The sequence below is a fragment of the Pollachius pollachius genome (assembly GCF_949987615.1).
Source record: "Pollachius pollachius genome assembly, chromosome: 11".
Taxonomy (NCBI): Eukaryota; Metazoa; Chordata; class Actinopteri; order Gadiformes; family Gadidae; genus Pollachius; species Pollachius pollachius.
In genome coordinates, this window is record NC_136944.1 from 14,458,543 (window position 1) to 14,473,541 (window position 14,999).

Here is a 14,999-nt window from a genome sequence, read left to right on the forward strand (position 1 = left end):
TTAACAAACAATACAGAGAGAATAACAAACATTACAACACTATAGGGTGCTCTGGTTTGGTTTTATGTGGAAAAATGCAGAATTGACCAGAAATATGATAAAATAAACCGAATAGGTTGGCTTTAAACGGTTAATAGGAACCCAGCGACTTTACCGTAATCATCTGGAGTAATTTTCATACTAACATTTTATCAATAAATCCAGGACATCCAAAGGGAGGAATACTATCTTGATTATATCAGACACAATCTTTTTTAAGTCATCAAGGCATATTTAGGTGGGAATTAATCAGACTTGCGTTATGCTTCTGCTACAGTGCGATTTGTACTGCTGCACAAATGGCAATACAATGATCATCACAATAGAAGTGTTTGCCTGACCTTTATATTTTTTAAGAAGACGGAAAACATTGCAACAACTTATCCGAGGAGCATTTAGCTTTGTGTAAAAGTTGCATATGAAGTACTTATACCATACATCATAAGATATGTCACATACAATGCCATTTTTTTTAAAGAGAGAAATATAGGCCTTGTTCAAACAAATACAATTAATTTAAGATCAAATCTAATCTTAAAAAGAAGGAAAACAAATGCATTTCCGAGCAAGCTGGCCTTACTCCATTAGCCTTCTCTATCATTTGTATCTAACCGCTGTGAGGGTAAAGACGTGGCATGGACAACACACACGCACACACAATTGCACTATTTTATGTGTAACTGTACAGATTTGATAGATTTGAAACTTGTTAATGCAAACCTCAGTGAATTCATTAAAAAATTAAAACAAGAATCAGGTAATAAAGAGGAGCAAAAACATGTTTTGCCCCTGTTTGATACATAATCAGTGAATTTTGGTTTCAAATGCAGTCTCATGATACGTGATATCCCTTCGCCCCTCATCTCGAACTCAAGTAACTCCTTAACATGGCCTTCTCCGTGACCCAACCCATACTCCTAACCCCCCACCCCCCTGCCGTCTCCCATTTCTTCCCCCCCGTCCAGCCCAGCACATCAACACCCATGTAAACACCGGGGTAGGCAGCTTCTGAGAGCACAAACCCTTGACCTTCTCTTGCATGAGTCACATGTACAGATAACTGCGAATTTCTCTAACCCAGCCCCTAGAACCCATCCCCACCAGGTTGATCCTACTCTGGTCTTCCTGCACGGTGCTGTGTCACCAGAGTTCAGTGCTGTCTGTAAAGGTCAACCCCCCCCCCCACCACCCACCACCACCACCACCACCACCACCGCCATGTCCACTCAGACCCCAGTAGGAAAGCTTAGCGTATGTGGCCGTTTCACCACACCTTGATTACATGCAGAGATACGGCCATGGTGAAAGCACAAGCCGTTTCAGAGGTCATTTGTATGAAAATAAAACCTACAGATTCAATGCTTAACATCTGAGTCACACCATGTTATCATATGACTAATATTAGAATCATTTAATGTTCAATGGCCATTTGAAAAAAAATAAGTAAAAGCTGCAGTGTGTAGAGTGTGGTGGCAACCGGAGGAACAGAGTTGGCAGAAATGGGATATGATATTCATAAGTATATTAATACATTCAGAGTGCTTTGTGTACTGAGAGAGGCCGCAGGCCGAATGCAGATAATCACTGCCACACTGATATTCAGCATAAGAGCACGTTGAATACAACAGGTCTACAAGCGATATTTATTAGTTAACAGTAATTAACGAAAACAGATTATGATTTGTTTGTTTATTTAATAATGTATCTGGCTCCGCCAACACAAATAGTTCTGCAACTGGACTGGGACTGGACTGTTACCAAGCAACACATAAACATTTACCTGCACACATAGCTTGTAGGTCTAAACATTACCGCAGGCCAGCTACTTTGTATCATGTATATTATCCGTAGTTTTCCATTTATTCAGCAACCAGGGAAATACGTCTGTTGACAGTCACTTGGGGGCATGTGGGATTCCTATGAGTGAGCAGCTAATTAACGATTATCAGAAACACCTGTATAGTGGAGTGATACAGTTAGCACCCATGGGGTGCCTCTTGTCCAATCTAATTACTTAGTCAGAACCAACTGTTGATTATATAAATATATGATCCCATGAAAATAAGAATTGTTGTGTTTTTGTTAACTTTGAACGAACCCTATATCTACATTAGCCGGGCTCTGCCCGCCTAAGTACTTCCGCTCAATTTGAATTTCCCTTCTGTACTAGGTCTGGGTCTGCGGTATGTTAGTGGGTTTTCTCCGTCTAAATTTTCTGCGTCCAATCAGCAAACAGATGGAGTGGCTGAGATCAATGACGTTAAAGTCAGATCTCGTTGACGGACATCTTCACGCACGGTGATTGGTTTGTTTACATCCTGCGCGCAACGTGATACCCGGCCAAACGTTAGCGATTGGTTATGGCAGATCCAGAGTGACACTGGGCAGATCCAATACTTTTGAACTTCAACAGAGACCCGCCTTCAAGTTACCCGCCTGAGTTAACGTTTGTCAATTGAGTAGATCCAGATTCTGTACAAATAAAATGAAGTACGAGAGTCTGGTAGGACCAGGCTATATCTAAATAGCGAGAAAGTCCTTTTCCACAGAGCCTACAATATTCACCGCCATGATTCCACAAACGTTGTAGTAAGCTATGACCTATAGCTTAAATTAAAAAAAATATGATATAAAAAATATATCAAGGATCCTCATCACTGCTAGATGCCACTAAATCCTAAATATTCACCTTTAAAGCTGAAGAGAGTAGGATTCTATCTCTGAATACAATTGAGAGCTTCCTCTAGTTGCAAAGGTGATTCAATATCATAAGACCAAGTGAAATATGACGAAGGGACGTTTCTAACAAGGAACTTGTTGTTTATTCCGGAGAAAAACATTTGGAAATCCAATTACAGCATAATTTAGAGCATAGACAGTGCATTCATCTGATGAGGCACAGTTGATTAGGCGTAGCATTACATTTGCATGACCTTCAGTGGGTATTTCCCAACATTATAAAGAAATGGCTCCTGCAATGAGTCTTCAAAGGTTTTTGCCAACAAAACAGAGAAAGATGTCTGGATTGTTATCCAGATTTCCATTACCACCAGAATAGAAAATTTCAAACTTAAAATAGTTTGGGGGGCAGAATATTCTAGTGGTCAGGTTTTTTGAGTGGTTCTTGGTTTGAAAACCCAATGTCAGCAGTGTAGTGCAGTGTTGTGCCTGAACGCGTTCATTGAACGATAGTTCATGAACTCATTCATATTTTGGGCGAACGTGAACTGAACGTACTGTATTACTGCCTGATGAACATTACTGTGAACTCGTTCATTCTGGTGTCTGTGAACGGCACGCTCGCTTGGTTTAACTTCGTTCAATGGGGGGGTTATTTGTTTATCAACACGGCGGATGCGCGCGCAGATCGCCGTGTTGTTTGACCGGTTGCCATGGTAATCTCCGTGTGATTAATTTGCAGTTGAGTGTTGCCAGCTTACTGTTACATTAAACTGTAATCAGAAAACGCGGTTATATGCTATAGACCCTATAGTATCTGTCGTATAAAGGCTGGGACGAATTTCAAATTATAAATATGTACACTTTATTTTGAAAGTATAGACCGGCGCAATTCCCATTGAAAAGAATGGCGCGGTGATTATTCTTCAAAACGAGAGCTGTTAAATTGTGGAAAATGAATTAAACTGTAATCAGACAACGCGGTTATATGCTATAGACCCTAGATTATCTGTGGTATAAAGGCTGAGACGAATTTCGAATTATAAATATGTACAATCCATAATGTTAGCTCTCTGGCTCATAGCTCAGCGGACTAGAATACCTCATAGAATCATTGCTTGTTGGCCGGAAACGGAAAAGGGGGCTGTTCACGTTTGGTTGTAGTCTTTTCGCTCGGTTCTCCATCTCATCAGTAGGGCTAGACCGAGCGAAAAGACTACAACCAAACGTGAGCCTTTTTCCCCCCTTTCCGTTTCCGGCCAACGAGCAATGAGTCTTCCAAAAGGAATCAATAGGATATACAAAATGCGCAATAAAACACGATAGAAATTGTATTTCGCTACGGTACTTGATTCAACCACTCTATTTCACCCTAGACAAACCACAAAGGGGGCTCAATGTTCAAAATACCAGAAAAAACGAATAGCTCACAGCAACATATTGAAAAAAAGAACTATGAACTAGTTAATTTTTTGGAACTGTGAACTTAGTTCAAAATTTTGAATTATGAACGTTTAACTGAACTAGTTCATTTTAAAATTTGTGAACTGAACTTTGAACTAGTTCACGTAGAAAGTGAACTTTCCCAACACTGGTGTAGTGTAGCATCCTAACAACAAAAAAATCACTGCAAAATCCCTTTGGATACAAGTGGCCAACTAAAAGACTAAATAGTAGTAATAAAAAACTAAACCAATATACAATCAGTGGTTCTCATTGGAGTTACCTCTGCTTGGAGCACACCCACACACACACAAGCCAAGCATGAAAAACAAAGGAAACAATAATGTGGTGTGGTGTACGGCTATAGTATTCTGAGCGATGCCGTGCCAGCTCAGGGATAATCTGGATAAGCTGGGGATGAGCACTGAAGAAAGACAGAGCGCCCACCCACCAACCCCCAACCCCCAACCCCCACATTCACCACTGCAGCCTTGCCATACATACCCAACCCCCTTCCCATAATGAGGATTGGACACAAAACAAAAAAATAATCATCATTCTGTGACCCCCCTAGATGACAAACCGAAAAAGAGATTCTGAAATTACAGAATCTTGACCTTGGTTCACGGGTTTAAGATCCTTACTATAATCTCAGATGAGGCGGGCTCCTATGTCAGCTTGATGCACGACTTCACCGAATCAAACGTCCTTATCCGAGACACAGGACAGGCCATTACACAGGCATCACACAGTCAAAGCTGTAAACCTGACATGACCGTGTAACAGTAGCAGTAGTTCTCCATCTACTTTTCTATCTTGTTGGATGGAGTACAAAGTTAGGAATAGACCTAGATTGACTTCCGCTGAATTGTGGTAGAACTTTGACTTATTTCGTTCACATCAGGTGACCATAAGAAGAAAATGTCAGAAAATGCATCATTAATATTTATTTCGATACAGAATACACATAGGAAACGTAGTTTGCTTGATGCATATTCTAGTGGTAACCTTTGTTGGTCAACACACACATGAACAACAAAGCACATACACATTATTGTTGCTTATTGCCCCTTAGACTGCATGAATGGCTATCTTAGATATAACCGTATTTTGTCTGCAGTACATTATCTTTATGTTGCTCAAACTAAATCAGGGAGAGTAGCAGTAAATAAACACAACAATAAAAAGTGAAAGGGAGTGGGTGTGTGTGTATGTGTGTGTGTGTGTGTGTGTGTGTGTGTGTACGTTTGTGTGTGTACGTGTGTGTGTGTGTGTTTGAGAGAGTCATAACATAAGCAGATCTAAGACGTACAATCCACAACTTTTAATAGATCTTCACAAATGTTCATAAACAATGCAGGCAAGGAACATGCATTCTAGTGTTGCCAAGCTGTTATTCTAACATGGCACAAATAATTGTAACGCTGCGAGAGAAAGGGAGGATTGATGTAATGAAAAGCAGGGAGGGGAGGTTGTGGGGTTTACTGGGTCATCCACTGTGGTACACACTAAATCAGTGTGCAAAATCAGCATGTCAAATCAGCAGATTAAACAAATTAAGCCAGGGAGTGACGCTACATTTCATAATAAAAAAGCAGAGGCTCTCCTTAAAAGAACCATCACCATGTTCTTAATCAGGTGCTTCTGATCCTAATCTGTAACAGACATTGCTCCTCCTCCCCAGATAAAAAGAGCATGCATGACCTGAATCCAGATCACCCAACAACAACCACAACAATAACAAAAAACACACCTAAAACCCCACTGAGCATAGGCCAACAGCTAATGTACTGCCCGTTACAGACGCACATTACAGATGCAGAAAGGCACCGCCACCGAAAACCAAAGTGGATGATGTCTGCGTCAGGTACCCGGAGATTAGGCCCATCGTCGTTTGCTGTAAGCCTGTAACAGCCTTGGGAGTAAAAGACCACACTTCTCCCCATGTGCTTGGTAACGGTAGGCCAGGCGGAGTTGACTAAACAAACAGAACGTACAGCGGCGAAAAAGCCACAGAAAAACCACACAGACACTGAGGCATCGGAAAAAAAGGCTGTGACCTTTCGGGATGATGCATGTTGCAGAACAGCATGCATTAGTCATGTTTCCCGTCTATAGGCAGGGGGGACATTTCAATTAACTAGCGTAATTGAAAAGCAGAATTCCCACCCCCTCCCCCTCCGCTCTGTTATGCAGTAGTTACTCTTTGTTGTGTGCTGTGTTAGCGGCCTGAACTTCCATCTCAAATCAGCAACATAGTTACCTGTTTATATACTCAAAGGAATCCATTGTATGTTTGAGCCGAAGAACAAAGGTAAAACCAAGATATATAATCATTCCAGTCTTTCAGGTCTCTGGGAGTTTATTGCGAGTACTTTTCAATGATAGGCTTCCAGTTTGCACCATTTCGTTTTGCCAAGTGACATTGCAGTTGGTTAAGCAGGGTTGAAAAGTGTTGGCTGTGTCAACCGGTACTGGAGTCATGAGCTAGATCGTTTTTAAGTACAGGCTCATGGAAACACATTGATTTGAGTGATTGATTTGAATGTGCGATCTAAAAACACCCATGAGGTCGCTCTCCGCTGTGTTTATTGAATCATTTTTGGAAATCGTTTTGTTCTTGTTCCTCTACACGCATAGCCCGCGGGTGGACAGATAGAAAACATACCAACCCCCCCCCCCCCCCCACCAGAATACAGCTGAGCTGCGCCATGGCCGCACGGCGACACAACGTCGGTTTGGTTTCAACAGATGCACTCTTGCCGCGGGCATTCTGCTGGAGACGTGCCACTGTGGAGCGTTTAGTGTAGGCGTACATAATGCAATTAAGGCTTCTCAATCTATGCCTGGAGGGCTTGGAACATGAGCCACAAAGCAAGGCCCTGATGGAGACTGATAGAGCCAGTTTCGTAGATGTCACAAAGTAATGGTTTAACTATACTATATATTTATATATAGTATAGTATATATAGTACAGACATGTGTCTCGTCAGTAATCGTAAAATAATGATAATACACATTCACTTTTTTTGTGCTGCGCGAGATTGTGCCAGCACATTTAATTGGTGTAAAAAAAGGACCTTAACCCTAATCTTAATTAAACTGACAAAACAGTTCAATATGACGATACAGTTGGTTGAATAAAACAGCCTCCAAGGACAGCATAATTTAATGTGATTGTTATGTTGTGACACACAATCTGTGGGCCTACATCTCAATATTATCGTTGGAATTCCATTGGTTGCTACCACCATTTTAAAGGCCACTACAGAGCTTCCACAGCCTTGGGTTTGGTCAAATAAAGAATATGTGTTTGTTTTTCCCCCATTTGGTCCTGTGTTTCTTTTTCATAACAAAGAAGCCTAACCTTCCAACAAGGCTGATGTCGACCGATCGAATGTTTGACAGCTTGGTCCTTTCCTGCTTTCTGAGCAAATTGCGTTAATAAATTAATTCTACAGATCAGAGAATTGTATTTGATTGAGGCGTATTAATATATACAATACGCCTCAATCGGAATACAATTATCTGATCGGAATAGAATCCCATTCGGAATAGAAGAGGTGGTGTAGTCCGCTATAATCAACATGTATACACTTATACACTTATTATGATTGGTTTGGGGTGGGTGCGGCTACTTTTTAACTTAGAGAGATGGCATCAGCAGCTGCAGTAGTTTGCAATTGGTCCGTCTGTACTTTTATGCACACCGAACTAGACCGCTGTCAAGGAAAGTGGATTTTTTGCCTGATTCACGTCTTTCTTATCACTCCGCAAGTAGTCCGGTAACTTATCAACCCCAGCGTGTCCGGTTGCTATGCGACATCAACGTCTTTGGCAGACTATTTCTCTCTTGATCAACATTACGAATTGTAATTGTAAAAAGACACACCGTGTGAAGATATTGTTTCGTTTTGGCAAGGAGCCGTGTAATAAGCGGGATAATGTATAAGAACGTCGCCGGTCATTATCGAAAATAATACCCTTCAGGGTGATGCAAGACGCCTCCGCTTCCCGTCGGGGTCCGGTTCGCCCTGTCGGCGTTCTGTACCACATTATCCCTTACATATAAGCTATCACATAAGTCCAGACCAACATAACGGTTGTGCGTGAGAGACATACGGACGTACGCTTACCACTTTTGTAAATGCCATAGACAACCTAATCGGATCAGAAGTGTCAATAGCCGCGTTTACATGGACACTTCTGATCCGTTATATAATCTCCATATTTAATTTCTCCCGTCTTTTCTCCACAAGCCGAGGACTGTCGGCAAGTGCTTCCGAACCTGTCGCCATCTCGATGCGTCTCACTCTCACTCGATCAGTGAACTGCCTGCTGCTGCTGTGTGCGAGCCGAGGGTCACGTCCATGGGCACGCCCACTGACTAGCCCCTGCGTGCAAGGAGTATGACTAAGAGTTGATGCTGATCGGTATACCATGCAACACTATTTTGAAGTACAGTTCAATGTGCCTAGTAAGACACTTGGCTGCCGCTACCAAGCCTACTACAAGTCGTTACCCCGGGGCCGGCGGTAGCCAGGGGCAAGGGTGTGCTCAGCCCACCCAAATCTGCGCCCTGCCCACCCAATCAAAATGGAAGAAAATGTTTTAATTTTTTAGGTGGAAGTCCAGACCCACTATCGGACGGACCTGTTCGGTCGCCGTCTGTCAGATAATATTCAGCCAAATAATTAATACCATTATGTATATATACCATTACCATGCATTGCTTCTAATTGGGTGGGCAGGACAGCCTGCCTCCAAGTTACCCACCTGCTTATAGTGGTCACTGGTCAGCGTTGCCAGGTCCGCTTTTTATAAGCGACTTTGGGCTTGTTTCTGAAGAGCAGTAACTTATGGTGACAAGCAACGTTCTGCATTTCATGTTGGATGTGGACCCACGCAGACACACACACACACACACACACACACACACACACACACACACACACACACACAATGCATGGACTGTAAAGGAACTAGGCCTATATACCATTTGAGGCATCAAATAAAATTAGCCAATCAAACACTTACATCACAATCATTTTTATATATATATATATATATATATATATATATATATATATATATATATATATATATATAGGCCTAGTGTGTATAGTATATATATAGCTCTGGACTACCACCATCCAGGTTACCCAGTCCCAAAGCTTTCTCTTCTAACGGCTCAGGCTGCCTACAGTTAATACGCGTTTTCAGGTTGATATAAGGTGCGATTTCAAAAAAAGAAGATAAATTATGTTGTATATTATGTATATTATATGTTATTCATGAACATTCTGGAAACAAAACATGCAAGAATTAAATCTCCCACACAGCAACAATCAAAGTCAATTAGCATATTGTGTTCTACAGTTTTTTGTTTTTTTTTAACATAAATTCGATTTTTTTCGCCTTGCAATTTTACTACTTTTGTCTGGAAAATTCCTTAATATCAGTATTTCTGCCAGCAGAATTTCAGGATTTTCAATTCAGAGACACTGTGACATTTCATCAAGTTCTGAGTTGTCTTTGTGAAGTTATTGTGCAATTTTTTCTGTATATTTTATCTATATTCTTTTCCAAGAATTTGAAAATTAAATATGTAGCTTTTCATAGAAGGTGGCAGATGGTTGTAACACTGATGTGGAAAGCTTCTAGTAGCAGTGCTATCAGGGTAACCCCCCCCCCATACAGCAGTGATGTGTCTAAAAGCTTACATTACAGTAAATGTGCCAAAAAGCAGGCACAGAGATCTTGCATGGGCAAAAAAACTGCCCACCTATTATTTCTATCTGCCCACCCTAATCTTACTACCTAGAACCGGCCCTGCGTTAGCCTGAAATGATACAAACGCTCAGACGGTATTTGTGTCATATAGTCATTGTATATCTATAGCCCTCTTAAAATGGCCAAAGGAGAGCTTCCCTTTCAGCGCATCAGCTTGTTTTTGCTTGTGTCATCACCAGTGCCCAGATAAAACACCACCAGCGCTTATCATGTGTCTCACTGTTGAGATTGCATGGCCCTGTCCTGTCCTGTCCCCCCCCCCCCCCCACGCAACAGAATGCCCACTCCAGAGAGACAGACAGGCAGACACAGACAGACAATAATAAAGACTAAAGAATATAAAGCAAGGACAGCAGAAGGGTGTGCTGATGATCCTTGGTTGACTACAGTGCACTGGTGATGTCAGAGAAGTTCAACGGGGCTGTTTGACAGATGGACCGCTCTGGTCATGTCCAGACTGAGCTCATGGTCATGTGACGTGTGGATTAGCATTAGCCTAACTGAAAGGAAAGGGGAGCAGCGACATTGTATGTAGCAGTGTGTGTGTGTGTGTGTGTGTGTGTGTGTGTGTTAGTGTTTTTATGTCAGTTTTGGTGTGTGTAGGACCACATGCTTCCTGATAGTTTCCTTTAGAATAAAAATGTGTGTGTCCTTTATTAGAAATTACCTCCCCATTTCATCCCTCAACACGCACACTAAAAAAAACATCCATACATGGTTGCATACACACAAACACACACACTCACACAACACATACAAACGCAAACCACAATGTCACCACACCTCAATACACCTCTATCTTCCTGTTTCCGTTATTTCTCTCATATGGCCCACATTCAAACATATGTCACTTTGCGAAACGGAGGGATAAATGTGTGCTCCTCTGACACACACACACACACACACACCCACACACACACACAAACACATCATGAAAGAGTTCACTCTATACACCTGAATGACGCTCTTTCACATGGCTAGGCGTCTCAGATCTCTTCCTCTCAGACGTCACCGCGCGCCAGATCAGACCCATTTGTGTTTTTGCTATCACCACGACAACTTTGTGACACAGTGCTGACACGGGCAAGATTTAATTCACTCGCCTGGTTCAACACAATTCTCACGCCCCTCCCCCACTTTACATGCACGCCAAGTGCACACACGCGCAAACGCGCACGCACACACACACACACGTTAGGAGACTTGTAAAGGGTGTGTCCCTTTACCGGAAATCACCTCCCCATTTCATCCCTCCATGCAAACAAACACACAAACAAATTGGCCAACACGCGCACACATAGACACACACCCACACACACACACACAAACACATCTGCCCTATCAGTCCTCCTGAATTCTCTATCTTTGTGTGTGTGAGTGTGTTGTTACGTATGTTGTTGTTGTTGATTTCTGTCTAGCTTGTCCACGTCTACTGATTCCCTCCCCTCTTCTCTCTCCCCCTCTCTATCTCTCCCTCGGTGTCTCTCTGTCTCTCTGTTTAACAGAGAGACAGAGAGCCAGAGTCTGTTTCTATGTCTCTCTCGGTCTCTCGGTCACCCTCCCTCTCGCTCCCTCGGTGTCTCTCTGTCTCTCTGTCTCTCTCTCCCAGGTAGATTGTCCTAATGTCAAAAGTCAGGAGAGTCCGAGCAAGCCAATCTCCGGCTGGCTAGCAGACAGTGTTCCTGTGCCAGCCTCAAACATCCGCGCTTTCACGGGCACACATGCGGCGCCATCTAGTCGGCACCAGCAATTTGTACCAAGTGAGGACAGAGGTGCGCAAACACACCTGTACGCACACACACACACACACACATAACCACACACACACACACAGAAACACACACAAACCAAATGCGTCAACAAAAAAAGTCACGGACCAGTGAAGGGTTGACAGTATTCATAGATACACATGGGTCACTATTTTGGTTTGCTTGTTTTGAAATAATAAATAAGGGGTTTCCTACATAAAGAAATAAGTATTCACATATCAATTTGATAGTACCTGATTTATATTGTTTGGCTGGTAGCATTGCCCAGGCCCAGACCCATTATTACGTGCCACAAAACCAGAGGAGCTGCCCAGACCCTGGACCTGCTGTGGGCTAATTCAGGCGGATGAAGAATCACTTTAGTCAATTTAGGGGGGGGCTCACTTTAGTGTGTTTAGGTCCTAAATAAACAACCCTCACAGCTAAATCCATGCCACCTAAACCTTTCTGACTCTCTGGCCCTCTGGGTCTCGCTTGTCCATCTGTCTGTCTTTCTCTCATCGTTCTGGCTGCATCTGTCTGTCTGTCAGTCAGTCGATCCGTGTGTCTGTCTCTCTCTCCTGTTTGTCTGCCTCTCTGTCTGATTGTCCGTCTGTGTGTGCAAATCGATTCAGACACTGTAACAAAACACAAATAAACAACAAGTGTGTCTCCTTTGGCTCTGAACACAGAAGCAAACCCATTCCCAAGTCATATTTGAATGGTACGTGTGTACGTGTGTGAGAAAGAGAGTCTGGGGGGGAGGGGATAAGGGAACAATCTCGATGGGGGGGGGCGAAACATCAAATGCCCTGGTGACATTTAACGGCAGGTTGCGAGGAAGCAGGCATTAAGGTCTTGATTCGAGAGAGAAGGAGGGGTTTCTATTTGGCCATGACATTAACATTTGTATTGACCTTTTACAAAACAAGGCCAGCCCGTTCAAATCTTTCAATCCGAAAAAAATAAAGAAATATACATTTCATCTTTCAGCAACAATACATTTGAGCTGTATAAACAAATCATAAAACAACACTAACCTTCAATAATTCCTAATATATGTCTGTCCCCTGGTAATAGCCTGTTGCTAATTTCTGTGACGGACAGTAATAGAAAGTAATTGACATGGCTGTCTATTGAATGTCAAGTTTACCTGTGACTATGCGTTCTCTTAAAACGCCACAACTTGCAAGCGAAACAATAGCAACAACAAATAATATTTAAAAAACGACGTCAGGCTTTCACCTGTCAAACTTTCTTTTTTCTTACGGATAGATTGTAAGCGCACGAAACAAGGAATAACGGTAAACCGCAGGTTGGTCCTACAAAACGCTTCTCTTCCCGCCCCGGTTATCTTCTTTTATGGCGCTATTTCTTCTGATAATGGTGAGACTTTGCCTCATGCACGCACGCTGCAATGATGTGTATGATAATGTACGTGCACATGCGCAGTAGGTTCTCTCGCCTTGACAGGCAAAGCCGAATAGGTCGATTTACAGCCTGTTGCGTTATGTACAGAGCCCGACAATTATATAACGGCTCTAACACAAATGAATAAGAAGACAATTGCAACGGGTTGTTGTTGCTGCTGCCGCCCGCATTGAACACGTATTATAAAACACAGCCCGTGATGAGAAACAGTTTGATCGGGTTCGAGAGGGCAGCAGAAAACACCGACTGGAGAGCAGTTTGTTTACAAAGCGCATGCAGGTCGTGGTGCTGTCAGGACATTCTTGGGCAACATGACACATGATCATCACCAGCATATGAAAAGAACAACAACAACATGAAAGGTCTTTCAAGTGTCCAATCTTACCTCTATGGACGTTGTAACGCGTTGTCCTTTATCCTAAAGTTGAGTGCAGGAGGGACTCTGTCAGGCGCTAGTTTCCAACAGTTTGCTACGCAGTTCTTCTCAACTAGCTCTCTCGCGCTCGCTCTCCCTCCCTCTCGCTCTCTCTCTCTGGCTGTCACTCGCCTTCTGTCGATCCTCCAAAAACCGCCCACTTCCGGCGTCTTGTGTCACTGATGGTAATATGAGTAATACCAAATACATTTCTACTGATTTCTTCAATTGGTCAATTAAGAATAATTCTGAATTTAAATGATTGAGCTCATAGTAGTCTAATTTAGTTTAAAAAAAATGGTAAAAACTACTAGTCGTGCGCTTTTATTTATAGTAAAAACATTTACTTCTATAGTAAAAGCCTACTATTAGTAGCCTACTACATATTTTATAATAATAATAATAATAATTGTTTTTATAACAACAATAATAACTATAATACTACTCATAATAAGAATAATATGATTATTCGTTGATAATATGATTGCACTGAAATTAGAATTAGAATTATTATTACTAATCTGCTCACTTCAACTGTTTTTTCCATTTGCCTGATCTTTCCTAAACCACTGACTAGAATGAACTGAAAGTTCGTTTTTGTTATTTGTAGCATAGCGACACCTGCTGGCAGATGGATTGACAGAGACACCGTTACTATGGAGTGATATGTTTGACAAAATAAACAGCGCATGACCTTTGCATTGTTGATGTAAAATACTGAGGTAAAATGTTGCCATACATAAATCAAATATATCTATCCCTCTTGCTGTCTCAGTAGAGTAACCAAAATACTGAAAGACCAATCCAACCTTGAATTCATCTCTCTGACATGCTGCCCTCAGGAAGACGCTTCAGGTACATCGAATTACGAACAAACAGAGAGCTTCTATCCATAGAAGCCATAAAAGAACTGAACACTGCCAACAATGTCTGGGACTTGTGTGTTCTAAAGTAACCCTTATAGAACACTGCATATACAGTACGTGTACATTGCAACTGCTTCTTTGCATGTTGATATTCCTAACTGCACTACTTGCATATAGGGAACCTGCAATGTCATTTTAATTTCAGCAAATTACCACAAGTGCAATATCCCAGATGCTATCACATTGTCGTCATTTTTATATCTTACTGTTTTTATGGGTGAAAGCAAAGATATTTTATTTGTATATAAGTACATTCAATTAGTCTACTTCTAACTTTTGGGCTATGTTAAATTGCTGTTTGATGGTTGTGAATTTGTGTTTAGGACTGCCACTAAATTTCAATGTACTCTGTGTAATGACAATGAAGGAATTACATTATATAATATTCTGTCATGTGGTAAGGCAAACCATAGAGCATAAGTCCACCCTTTAGCCTCTCCCTTACTTGTGTACACACACACACACGACATAGATTACACTTCGCTGCAGGCTGCAGTGCAATTGGGGCTGAATCAATCCTCACAC

At 41.9% G+C, this 14,999-nt stretch overlaps 1 protein-coding gene across 2 annotated transcripts in view; it reads right to left on the reverse strand.

Moving 5' to 3' along the window:
* Window positions 1-13,650, reverse strand: part of stat5a (signal transducer and activator of transcription 5a) — a 57,817-nt gene extending 44,167 nt beyond the window's left edge. For both annotated transcript variants that reach the window (XM_079746785.1, XM_079746786.1), the window contains exon 1: window positions 13,519-13,650. The gene's annotated coding sequence lies outside the window, so the exon portion shown is untranslated. The remainder of the gene's footprint in view (window positions 1-13,518) is intronic.
* Between the last annotated feature and the right edge of the window lie 1,349 nt (window positions 13,651-14,999).